We start from the raw sequence: 12857 nt of genomic DNA, 5'->3' as shown, positions 1-12857 counted from the left end.
CTACCAGATGTATTTTTCAAGTTACTGTTTTCCTATATATGCCTGTCTAAGCTATAACTTGTTATATAGTCTAGCTGGCCTCCAGCTCACAGAGACACACTTGCTCCTGCTGTATGTTTGGGATTAAAGGTGTGAGTAGTGACACCCAGCAATGCCTTGGTATCCTGAGATTATGTGCTACTTTTCATGTCACATGTCACACTTGTTAATAGCTGTCTGCATCTTCAGTGACTAAATGCACACCAGATTCACCAGCAGTCTTTAAACTGTTACTGCTGTCTGGTAAGAGAAATTTATTTAGTTGAGCAAGTGCTTATTTCTATGCCTTCTTAAGCTCTCAATATTTTGGCATATACATGCATATTTATTCCTTCTTTTTTCTTTCCTGTATACTAGGCAATCATTTCACTGGTGAGTTATATTGTCACTTTTTATTTTTATTTCTTATTGTGATCCAGTGTCTTACTTAGTTCTCTAGTTTGTACAACTCATTCTGTAGCACAGGCAGGACCTGATTTTGTGAGTCTCCTACACCAGACTTCAGAGTAGCAGAGCTTCCAGACGCTAGAAAATATGGCAGTATATGATTTTCTTCATTAGTGGTTCATTTCCTAGATTATTATAGTTTTGGTCCAAACATTGCATTTATAACCAAGGGAGACCGAATTCCCATGAAAAATCTGTTCTTATTAAAAAATAGTCACCTTTAAACTCATCACCAGTTCTATATTGAAGAGAGTCCTCAAATATCTTATTTTATTACATCTAGGTATCCAGTGTTTCACACTTTTATAACTTTCATCTCTCGTCTTTCTGTTATTTCAGAAAAGACATTTTGGAGTGTGTGGCATGTTGGTGGCTGAGCCAATGGAAGCATAAGTAGGGCCTTTGACCCTCTAATGTAAGCTCTGCATCACTTCTGGCTGCAGTGCAAGGTCCCAAACACAAACTTTGATGAAGTGCTAAAGTTTACTAAGTGACTCCATTTACTTATGGTGCCAAATCCAATTCCCTTCAGGGCATTATTCACTGTTATGTTTTACACTAGCATATATTCCTTCTCACCCTTTATACTCAAGAACCGTGTAAATGCATTTATATACACCAGAAAAGTTTGAGCAGCCACATGAAATGACATCATCATCATTTAATTAAAATTGTGTGTTTATGGTTGCCTTTTCACATGCCTGAATGCCTGTCTTCCTGTGTTGTCTACCTTCCATCCATCAAAAGTCTTCTCCCATGTGAAATTTTCATGAGAGAAATGGATTCCTACTTATGTTTCTACATCCCTTACACATGAGAAGAACTCCTCTACTAAAACTTTCTGGTTGGGATGTCCTCAGCAGGAAGAATGCCTGACTAGCATGCTTTGGTGCATGAGTAGGATCCCAATACCACATAAAGAGGTACAGGCAGGAAGATCAACGGTTTAAAGTCTTCTTGGGCTACATATGGTGTTTAACTTGGTTGCTTTACAACCTCAATTTAAAATGCCTTCCATATTAAAATTCACCTGTTTTGCTCGTGCTTTCTCATCTCAGTATACTGTAGTTATCAACTACAGGGCAGAGCTACAGATTTCTGCTAGTTCTGTCATGTAACTCAAGTGCTTGTCATATTGACATTTAATGCAATTGTGAATAGATGCAGAGATGGATGATTGGAAAGATGAATTCCACAGAGCTTTTTTAATGGCTTTAATATGCCATTATTGTTGTTCTCTCTCAGTGTCAACTGATTAAAGATATTTGAATGATATACTTCTGGGCCCAGGAAATTAATTTATATACTTTACAACTTCTACACAAAGATATAAACACTTGTGCATTAATAATATTTATATTCCCAAGATTGGAGGAGTTTGCAGAGAATGACATAGAAATTCAGAGTGTTTGAAGGACATCTCAGCTGTTACTTGTAAATATGAATGTTCTGTTTATCTTCTTCCAGCTCTCAAAGTGAGAGAGAGAGAGAGAGAGAGAGAGAGAGAGAGAGAGAGAGAGAGAGAGAGAGAGAGAGAGAGAAGACAGATAGACAGACTGAGACTGAGACAGAGACAGAGACAGAGACAGAGACAGACAGACAGACAGACACCAGGGAAAAGTAGATATTGCATTTTAAGTTACAGCAAACAAAACTAATAAACAGTAAACCACAGAGACCTGTCATCTGAAAGGGAGATACAACATTCATTTCATAAACAATTCACCAGTGTGGCAACAGACAATCTGACAAGGAGAAAATCAAGTGTATTTTAGAAGAGGTATCTGTTTTGTTGAATAAATCTTGAGAAAAACATTGCATGAACTTTATGGATTGGTAATAAAGACTGAGGAGATATGAGAAGACCCCATTTCTAGCATTAAATAAAATTCTTGTTATTTTTGAGATAAATATTTTGAAATCAGGAGTTATTTGAGTATCGTTAATAGTGAATTCTTTTTCCCAACAGTATACTTAAATAGATGTCCTTTGGAACAGTCTCCTCTTAGTGAGGGAAGGAGTCAGATATTGCATTCAAAATTATCTGCATATGTGTCTCAGGATTCTGTAGTAAGACAAGAAAATTATGTCTGAAAACAGATGAGCATTATCGGTATGTAGAAAGACCAACTGCTCTAATAGCCACTCAGTTTATTAAAATTAGTATTAGTATATTCTAGAAATGAAGAGGTGACATGCCTCATGGAATGGGATTTTTTCATAGCTTGAGTTCTGTCAAAATCACACCATTAAAATTGGATTTAATAATAGCTCATTTGGGAGGTTATGGCAGAATATTTGAGTAAGGGAATGAACAGAACTAGACAGCAGCAGATGGGAAGGTAGCTGAAAGTAGATAATGGAGCAGGAATTTCACTGAGGCGTCTGAGCTCTACCTTGTTTAGAATCATTGAGGGACTATACAGATGGAACCTGAGGAATATTTATTTCACCAGAGAATGAGATCTGAGGCATTCATTGACTAGAACTTACGACTTTCTAACTGAGGCTGTTGATAAAAAAGTTTATCTATTGTCTTGATGGACTATGTCTTTTTAGAGAATCCCATGGGAGGCTGAGGAAGGCAGTGCAAGGTTCACACAGCTATGATTGAAGGCAGAGCTGCATCAAGGATTGTGGTAGAAGTAACAACAGTCTCCAACACATATGGATTGGGCAATTATGTTCAATTTTGATGTATCTAGCAACTACTCAAAATAGGAAAATGGCTATTTTGTAATTTAATTGCTTCAAGAGATAATAAGTCATTTGAAAAAAGAGCTCAGTGTTGAGGAATTTGTTCTTTTTCTTCTTAATTTATTTAATTGAAAATACTTTTTTTCTCACATAATATATCCTTATTACAGTTTTCTTTCCCTATGATCTTCATAGCTCTTCCCTACTTCCCCTTCCACTGGATTCATCCCCTTTCTGTCTCTCTTTAGAAAACAAACAGGCTACTAGGGGATAATAATGAAATAAAATACAACATAATAAGATAAAACAAAACTAACTCATTAGAATAGGACACTCTAAACATGCGTAAGGAAAGGACCTCAAGAAAATCACAAGTAACAGATATAAATGCAGAGACCCACATAGTCAGGAATCCCATGAAAAATACAAAGGTGGAATATATAATATATAAGCAAAAGACCTGTAAGGTAAAAAGAGAACTTATGTAAATTTTTAAGAAATTGTATTAGCCCTGACATGGCATTATGAGACAAGGAACCACCATTTTGTTTGTTTGTTTGTTTGTTTGTTTCTGCTGACCATCTACAGCTGGATATAAAGCCTACCCTTAAGGATAGTCTGTTCCTCCAATGAGACTTCCCTGGGAAATACTAAAATTTTATTTGCAATGATTATCAATTGGTGATAGGTGAATTAGGCAAATTTTGAAGCAGATTCTGAAGAACTTCAATGTGCATGGGATGTGAACTTAGTGCTTCCAGGCTGATGATGTTTTTCCACATCTATGAAATATCACCCCAGTGAAGACCTACTCTTTTTATTCTTCATGACTTTGATTTTGAACTAATGAAATGGAAAAAAATGCTGTGGTACCTGTCATAATATCTTTGTCACCCACCCTGTCCTTTAGTTATACCCAGGCAGAGCTCCCTTTGGGCACTAGAATTGGCACTCTGTTCCTTTCCTTCCACTCTCCTGCTCCCCCTTTCTCTAATTCCTTCTCTACTCTCTCTATCCTTCCCTCCTTACTTCCTGTTTTGATACTAAGAGCCAACTTTATATCTTTATAAATATAAAATTTAACTTCTAACACATCATTAAAAACAACAGTTGTGTTGTGAAGAACTTTTCAGCAAAACATATGGGAGCAGAAGTGCCTTTGGTTATGGGGAAATGGACTTTATTACTGTATTTAACCTTTATCCACACTGCATGAATGGAAGAGGATCATTTTCAGGGAAGTCAGATGGATCTTAGGCTCATAAGGACTTAAGTCAGCACACAGTTTAAATCTCTTCTGATCTGTTTCAAAATGTATGCTAATGGTTATTCCATCCCATGTTGCTGCTGACATTTTAAGTGCAAATAAAGCATCATCCTACGTTGCCGTGTGCTTGGAAGTCTCAGCAGGAACATAACTCCAACTGATATAACTCCTTCTTCTACATTTTATACCTGCCCCATTGATGTGAGTTTGTCCATTACTTACCATGTCTACCCACTAATGTGCTTATTTTGTAGTTGCCACACCTATCCATCCCTCACCATGCTATGTCAGTAAGACACATGTCCTCAGGTGGCAAAAGAACACTTGATATTCTTTCCGCTACATGCTCTCTCCAGTAAACAATAATATTTTTAGGGAATTCAGTTTTTGAGTAGAGTCCATCACAGCATCTACCTAGATACTTCTTAGAATGCTTGTTATGAAAGGAATTATGCAGTACTTCACTGTGCTTTGAACACATATTTGAAAAGTAACAACTATCACTGTATACTGTGTAATTTGATTATAGTCTTGATTTTCAAGTCTCCCCCTCACACACACTTTGGGTGGATTTGACTTTCTCAGATAAGATTTGTTAAAAAATGATTCTTGACAAAGCTGCTACATTGCTATTTACTCTAACCCTGCAGTTTTCTGATATCCACTTTAGGTGCTAGAAATAATCCTGTTGGGAATGTTATAAATTCTTCATAACCATTATCACATCATTCTTGGTCAGATGATTTGAGGTCTTTTTGTAAATGAAGGAATGGATTGTCACTAATTTGTCTGGAAACAAAATGCACATGAAAGAATATCCCTGAAAAATCTTAGGTTGTTAGTATGTTGGGTTAAATATATTGTATTTCTGGCAGGAAAATGGAGAACAATTGAATAAATGTTATATGAAGAAGGACCTGAGTTTACTATGGATATTAACTATGCTAATAAATTCTACATCTTTAGGGATCTTTTAAAGAGATTTAATGATTTCTTGCCAGAGATATGATAAAGGAAGTTTATAAATATATAACATAAGCTCATTTAAATTTAACTTTCTTGTTGGAGATATGTAAAAGTATTCATGGTTTATTCATATTTCTCCAAATGCTATATGAATATATGTAAACCTACAATTTTATATCCATACATAAAATCAGAATTACAGGACATAAAATTCTGAGAGAAAAGAAAAGTTACAGCCAATTTTTATAAAAGAAAACCTCGTGAGAAAACCTATATGAGAGATAGATCACTTTTAAGTCACTCCTGAGAAACCCATGCACATGGTGGGAAATTCTACCACTGACACAAAATGCTCATGCCTGAGACCCATTGCATAAAACACAGTCTGCAGGCAGCAGACTCCTTTGGCCTGTGGAATCTTGGATGTGAATTTGTGTATGGTTGATGAGATAAGCAAGACACCAAGGGAGGCCACTATAGGAGGCTTCCTCAGCCAGCTAGAACACAACAGCAAGTCATGATTCATGCTTCTAAGACCTGGTGAACAGGAGGTTCAGTCTGAGGTTGTGATGGAGGAAATGCTAGCTTAGTTTCTTCTCAATGGCTTTGGGAAAGAATATGAGGTAATACATGTCTTTAGAAAATCAAATATCAGACACAGGTCTCACACATCTAATGATAGAGATGGGAAATTTTCTCAATGAATTGGGTTTGTGTATTGTTCAATTCTATGGCAGATGTGATATTAGACTTCGTGATGGATTCCATAAAAGAACAGAAAGTAAGAGAATTTGTGAAGCATTTTGAAGTGACCGTGGATAAAAACCTGAGAGAGTTTAAAGCTTCAGAACATGTACATTTCCATTTTTAATGTGTAAAATCTGGCATGAGATACAGAGCTCATGTTGCAAAGAGAAAGAAGGAACTTGAAGTATAAAATTTTTGGGGGGAGTTGGAAGGGAGAGTGAGGATAGATTTAATCAAGATAAATTGTATGGATGTATTAATTTTTCAAAGAATAAAAAATGCTTCCAATTTAAACAGATCTTCTATAAAATAATATTTAGAAAAGTGATAAAGTATATCAAAATAATGTATAAAATTGTTCTCTGGACTGTGTGATCTCTCGTTCTTTGTCAACTGCCAAATACTACTGGCATTAAAAAAAAAAGCAAAAATAAAGTTATTCCTAAGGCAATTCTGCAATCCTCACAGACTAGTGTCTTACTGAGGGTCAGAGAAAATTCCTCCTACAGATGGGAACAAATACAGAGATGCGAAGCCAGACATTAATCATGGACACACAGAGAGTCTTTGGAATACCCAGTCTAAATGGGATGTGTTCACCAAACCTCTCTCCTCAGAGTACAGGGAGCTCCAAGGAGGAGGACATAGAGCCGTAGGAATGGAGGACACCAGGAGAATAAGGTCTTCTAAATCCACTGATGAAGCCCACATGAACTCACTGGGAAGCAGCAAGAACCAGGCTGACAAGGGTCTGCTCAGGTCCTCTGCATACAAACTATAGCTTACAGTTCATTATTTTAAAGAGATGCCTCGGTGCGTGAGTGGGTGGGTGTCTGGTTCTAGTGCCTATTCGTGGGTCTGCTTTCCTTTTGTTGGCTTGCCTTGTCCAACTTTGATGCTTAGGTTTTTGTTTTATCTTATGACTTGTTATTTTGCTGTTTTGTTATTCTCTTCTAGAAACCTGTTGCTTTCTTATGAAAGATGGAGAGATTTGATCAGGGAGGGTAGAGAAGCGGGGAGGAACTGGGAGGGGAAGGTGCAATCAGGAAACACTGTATGAGGAAAGAATCTATTTTTAATAAAAATGGGAAAAACAACAACAAAAAAGGTTATATGGGCAATGAAAATTGTACATGGTGAGTTTAATTAAAAAAAGATGACCCAAAGTTGTGTGGGTAAGGTCTAGGAGGTGTTGTGTAAATATGATCAAAGTACATCATATGAAATTCTTAAGGAACTAATAGAATTAAGTGTTATTATTATTGTTGTTGTTGCCCAAGGAATTGAATGGAGGGATCCATGTATATTAATCTACGTGCTGAGCTCGAAATTTGTGTATGTATTTTGTTGGTGGGTCATAGTACTGGAGACTGAGTCCAGGACCTCACGCATGCCAGCTAAGTTTTCCATTGCTGAAATGCATTCATAGCTCATCTAAAAGTATGGATTGTGATGATTTCAATTTTCCTGAGTACTTTTACCATTAAAGTATTTTGAGCATTAACAATAAAATTGCCACATCCCCCTCAAAATCGTTTTTCTTATCTTTTCCATTTGTTATTTCTTTTCCTCGATAGTGATAGTAAATTATACTTGAATTGAAAAACTGTGAAAATGTCTAAAACACACAAGTAAAGAGTAAGGAATCTGAGCGTGGCTGTGCATGGTGGCATAAGCCTTTATTTTCACCATTCTGGTAGTAGAGACAGGCAAAATTTGTAGGAGTTTTAGTATTATATATTATTATTATTATCATTATTATTTATTGCTATTATTGTTATTATTATTTAATTAAATTTCAATGTTATCCCCTTTCCCTGTCTCCCCTTCATGAGCCCCCCACCCCTACCCCTCCAACTCCCCTTTGCATGTAAGAGCTCCTAGGGACTAAACCACCAACCCCAAAGTATGTATGGGCCAGTCCATGGCTCCTGTTACATATGCAACATATGTATCTGGCATGAGGAGGAGGGGAGGATCTTCGTCCTGTGGGGGATTGATGCCCTAGTTTAGGAGGACACTAGAGGGATGAGGCAGGAGTGGGTAGGAGGGTGGCAGAGCACAAAACATCCAGGTAATCTGGGCTAACAGGAAAAGACCAAGCCTAAGAATAAATAGTAATAGAAGATTTCCAACTTAAAGGCCCAGAAAATATCTTTAGCAAATTCATAGGAGAAAACTTCCCTAACCTAAAGAGAGAGAGAGGGAGAGAGAGAGAAAGGAAAGAGAGAGAGAGAAAGAGAGAGAGAGAGAGAGAGAGAGAGAGAGAGAGAGAGAGAGAGAGAGAGAGAGAGGGAATATATAAAAATCTTACAGAACAACAAATAGATTGGGTGAGTAAAAAAGAAATCATTGTGCCACATAATAATGGAAACACTAAATGTATAGAACACAGCATTCAACAACAGAAGAAAACGGCAGAGTGGACAATGACTGAAAAGATGATGTGTCAGGGGCCTGCGGCTCAACCTTACTGAGGCACCAGCACATGTCGGCAACAGGAAAGAGGGGGGATCCATAATCCACGCCAGTACGTGCACAGAACACAGAGCTCTTGTGCATTGTTCATGGGGAGGTGCAGCCTCGCCCCCTCTCTCTCTCCATTCCCCCTCTCCCCTCTCTCTCTCTCATACACACACACACAGCTTAACACTTTATATCATATTTAGCATATATCATTTTAATTGCTTGATGATGACTAACTAAATACACAGTTTTCCTTTTTATTTGTTTCCTTGTATTTGTTTTGTGATCATCTCGAGTTGCAAAATGCCTATGTGTAATCACAGAAACTTAAAAAAATGAGGCAGAAAATTACAAATTGGAAATAAAGAAGACATTCTGCTTAAAAACAGCAAGTTGCCATGAAGCTATTTGTTGTCATCGATTAATCTGGGGTGTACTGGTCAGCTTAGTGAGTGGTTGTGTTCTGATTCTTTCTTGTAGTTTGTTAGTCCTCATATTATTATTAGTATTAATATTATCAGTATTATTCAATCATATTTTTTAGAGTCTAGATTTTATCCCCCTCCTGCTCCAACCTCTGACTGTTCCACATCCCATACCTCCTCCTTGCCCCATCTCCAAGAGTGAGATGCCTCCAACATCCACCCCACAAGACCTCCAAACTCCCTGGGCCCTCATGTCTCTTGAGGGTTAGGTGCACATTCTCTGACTGAGTCCAGACCTGGTAGTCCTCTACTGTATATGTACTAAGGGCCTCATATCAGCTGGGTGTATGCTGCCTGGTTGGTGGCTCATGTCTTAAAGATCTCTGGGGTCCATGTTAGTTGAGATTAAAGGTCTTCCTATAGGTTTGCCCTCCTCCTCAGTTTCTTCCATACATAATGAGGTGTTGGGTAAAGAGAACAGGCCTGAGACCCTGAGGGCCAGCAAATAAAATAGAAACAGGCATCCTTGGGAAGTTGGAAGTTGAGGAGAAGCTCTAGAATGTACCAGAGACCTGAGAGGTGAGAGAGTCTCAGGACTAAGAGGGAGGGAACTTACATTAGTCTTAGATTTTACCGACTCTATTGAATACAATGAATTAACTGTTTCTATATGATTTGTCTGAAAACAGATTCTCCAAAATAAGAAAGAGATACCTGTGAAAGTACTGAAAGCATACAGAATATCATGTAGACACATAGTAATCAAAGATTATATGTGCAGAGAAATAAAAATAGTAAAAGCTTTGAAGAAAAATGGAAAAGTCTCATATAAAGACTGAGTGATTAGTACAATGCCTGACTTTTAAATGAATATTCTGTGTCTATGTTGGAAAAAAAGCAAAACAAACAAACAAACAAAACAAATAAAAAAAAAACCAAAACAGATACCAGTGTTCATTATAATACAAAGCAAAAGTATCATTCATATCAACAAAAAAAGAGAAACATCACACAGTCTAATCACTATTAAGCCATTTCTCTTCAGCAATCTAGTTTGACAAAAGGGAGCCATCAGTCTGAAGATAAGGTATATGTTAAAGTTGATAGAAATTATAAAGAACCCTGAACTTCTTCATCATAGGAGGGGGACAAGTACATGGCAACAACAAAACAACAGAAACCCATACATCCTACTCTTTATAATGCTATACATTAATGTCATAATGTTAATACATAACGCTTACACAAATAAAATTACATGGAGTAACCATTTATAAGAAAATGGACCCCATCATTCTCCTGCATTCAAGAAACACACTTGTTTTAGATACACTTGCACATAATTCTTTAGGATGCAGTTGCGTATACTTCCTTGTATAGGATTCAGGCCCCAATTATTTTTTCACATACATCAGTGTTGTCTTGTTTGCATAATGTTTTGGTGGTCATATCAGTGAGACTTTATGTGAGAGGCTAAGGGAAGATGGCAGAAGACAGGGTTGAAAGAGGATTAAAGAGTCACTTCTGTAATATTGTTTCTACTAGTAACATCAAAAAATGGTTTATAAATTTTATCAGGTTGAAAAATGATAAAATCAAAATAATATTTAGGAGAGTAATTTTTTCCTATATTGATCTTACTAATTAATGTGCATATGAGTAACTTCATTATCTAATACTGCATCAATTTATTTAAGATAATTTTTTTATTTTAATATTTTTATTTTCTATATTCTTTGTTTACATTCCAAATGATTTCCCCTTTCCCAGATTCCCCCTCCCCATATGTCCCATAAACCTTCTTCTTTCCACCCATTCTCCAATCACCTCCCTCCTTTTTCTCTGTCCTTATATTCCCTTTCAACACTAGATCAATCCTTTCCAGGATCAGGACCCTCTCCATATTTCTTCATGGGAGTCATTTGTAATGTGATTTGTGCCTTGGGTATTCAGGGCTTCTGGGCTAATTTATATCCACTTATCAGAGATTGAATTCTGTGTGTATTCTTTTGTGATCGGGTTACCTCACTTAGGATGATATTTTCCAGATCAAACTATTTGCCTAAAAATTTTGTAAATTCATTGTTTCTAATTGCTGAGTAGTATTCCACTGTGTAAATATACCACATTTTCTGTATCCATTCCTCCTTTGAGGGGCATCTGGGTTCTTTCCAGCTTCTGGCTATTATAAGGAAGTGCGGGAGACCTGGTGTGCATCCAGGGGCAGTCTGGGATAGCACAGCTTGCTCCTGTGACATGGAGCTTAGGTTCCAGTCCTGAGGCCTCTGGAAGGAGCCCTCAGATCTCTCTGCTTCCGGATCCAGATCAGCCTGGGCGGCAACGCCACATCTCCAGGTCCTGCAAGAGGCAAGAGGGGCTTCCTGGCGGCCAGCAGGGAGAAGTCAGTGTGCTCTGGTGAACCTAGCAGGCCCCGGCAGTGTCTGAGACTGACATCGGAACCAGAGGGGGACTGGTTTTGTCCTGAATGTGAGAAGATTACAGTAGCAGAATGCATCGAGATGCAGAGCAAAGCCATGACCATGCTGACCGTTGAAGAGCTGTCCTACCTGCTCAAGTTTGCCATTCAGAAAATGAAGCAGCCAGGGACAGATGCATTCCAGAAACCGGTCCCATTGGAGCAGCACCCCGACGTGCAGAATATATTTTCCACCGCATGGACCTTTGTACATTGGAAAAGAATGCAAAAAAGGAGATGTACGGCTGCACAGAAGCCTTCCTGGCCGACGCCAGGTGGATCCTACACAACTGCACCATTTATAATGGGGGAAACCACAAGTTGACGCAGATAGCAAAAGTCGTCATCAAAATCTGTGAACACCAGAGAATGAACTTGAAGTCTGTCCAGAATGTTACCTTGCTGCCTGCCAAAACCGAGACAACTGGTTCTGTGAGCCCTGTAGCAATCCGCACCCTTTGGTCTGGGCCAAACTGAAAGGGTTTCCATTCTGGCCAGCGAAAGCTCTGACTGACAAAGATGGGCAGGTTGATGCCCGTTTCTTTGAACAACACGACAGAGCCTGGGTTCCAGTCAACAATTGCTGCCTCATGTCTAAAGAAATCCCCTTTTCTGTGAAAAAGACTAAAAGTATCTTCAACAGCGCCATGCAAGAGATGGAAGTTTACATGGAGAACATACAGAGGAAGGTTGGGGTTTTTAATTACTCCCCGTTCAGGACGCCCTACCCTCCCAATAACCAGTACCAAATGCTGCTCCATCCCAGCAACCCCAGCGCGGCACTGCCAAGACAGACAAACAGGAGAAGGTGAAGCTCAGTTTCGACATGAAGGCGTCCCCCAAGATCATCCTGAGCAAGCCCCTTCTGAGCGGGGTGCCGGCCGCAGGATCTCCCTGTCCGGCATGCCTCGCTCCCCCACCCCACGAACTCTTCCGTGCACACGGGCTCCGACGTGGAGCAGGACCCGAGAAGAAGGCCCTATCCAGCCACTTCAGCGCCAGCCAGGAGTCCATGGACTTCCTTGATAAGAGTACAGGTCAGCCCAGGTGGGAGAGTTGGGGAGGAGGCCCCTTGGTGCATTCTGGCGCCCTTGGAGGCCTCACCCGTAGGTGCAGAGCAGGCAGACACCACACGATCCCACAGATGACAGGAATATTCCCAAAGGCCAGGCGGGGCCCTTCTTAGAAGGGGGTAGACATGGCCACAAACCCTGCAGGGCCCGAGGCCAATGTCAGAGCCTCTTGCCTGTTCCCAGCCGTGCCCTGTAGCTGTTTTTTCTCTTTATGCTGTAGTTGAAAGCTTAGTTGTTGATACCTTCACACTAGG

At 39.1% G+C, this 12857-nt stretch overlaps 1 pseudogene; it reads left to right on the top strand.

Moving 5' to 3' along the window:
- Positions 1 to 9613: 9613 nt before the first annotated feature.
- On the top strand, positions 9614 to 12640 carry LOC127683761 (protein kinase C-binding protein 1-like; annotated as a pseudogene).
- The last annotated feature ends 217 nt before the right edge of the window (positions 12641 to 12857 follow it).

Source organism: Apodemus sylvaticus, chromosome 4, assembly GCF_947179515.1.
Source record: "Apodemus sylvaticus chromosome 4, mApoSyl1.1, whole genome shotgun sequence".
Classification (NCBI taxonomy): domain Eukaryota; kingdom Metazoa; phylum Chordata; class Mammalia; order Rodentia; family Muridae; genus Apodemus; species Apodemus sylvaticus.
This window is presented reverse-complemented; position numbering and strand designations above follow the sequence as displayed.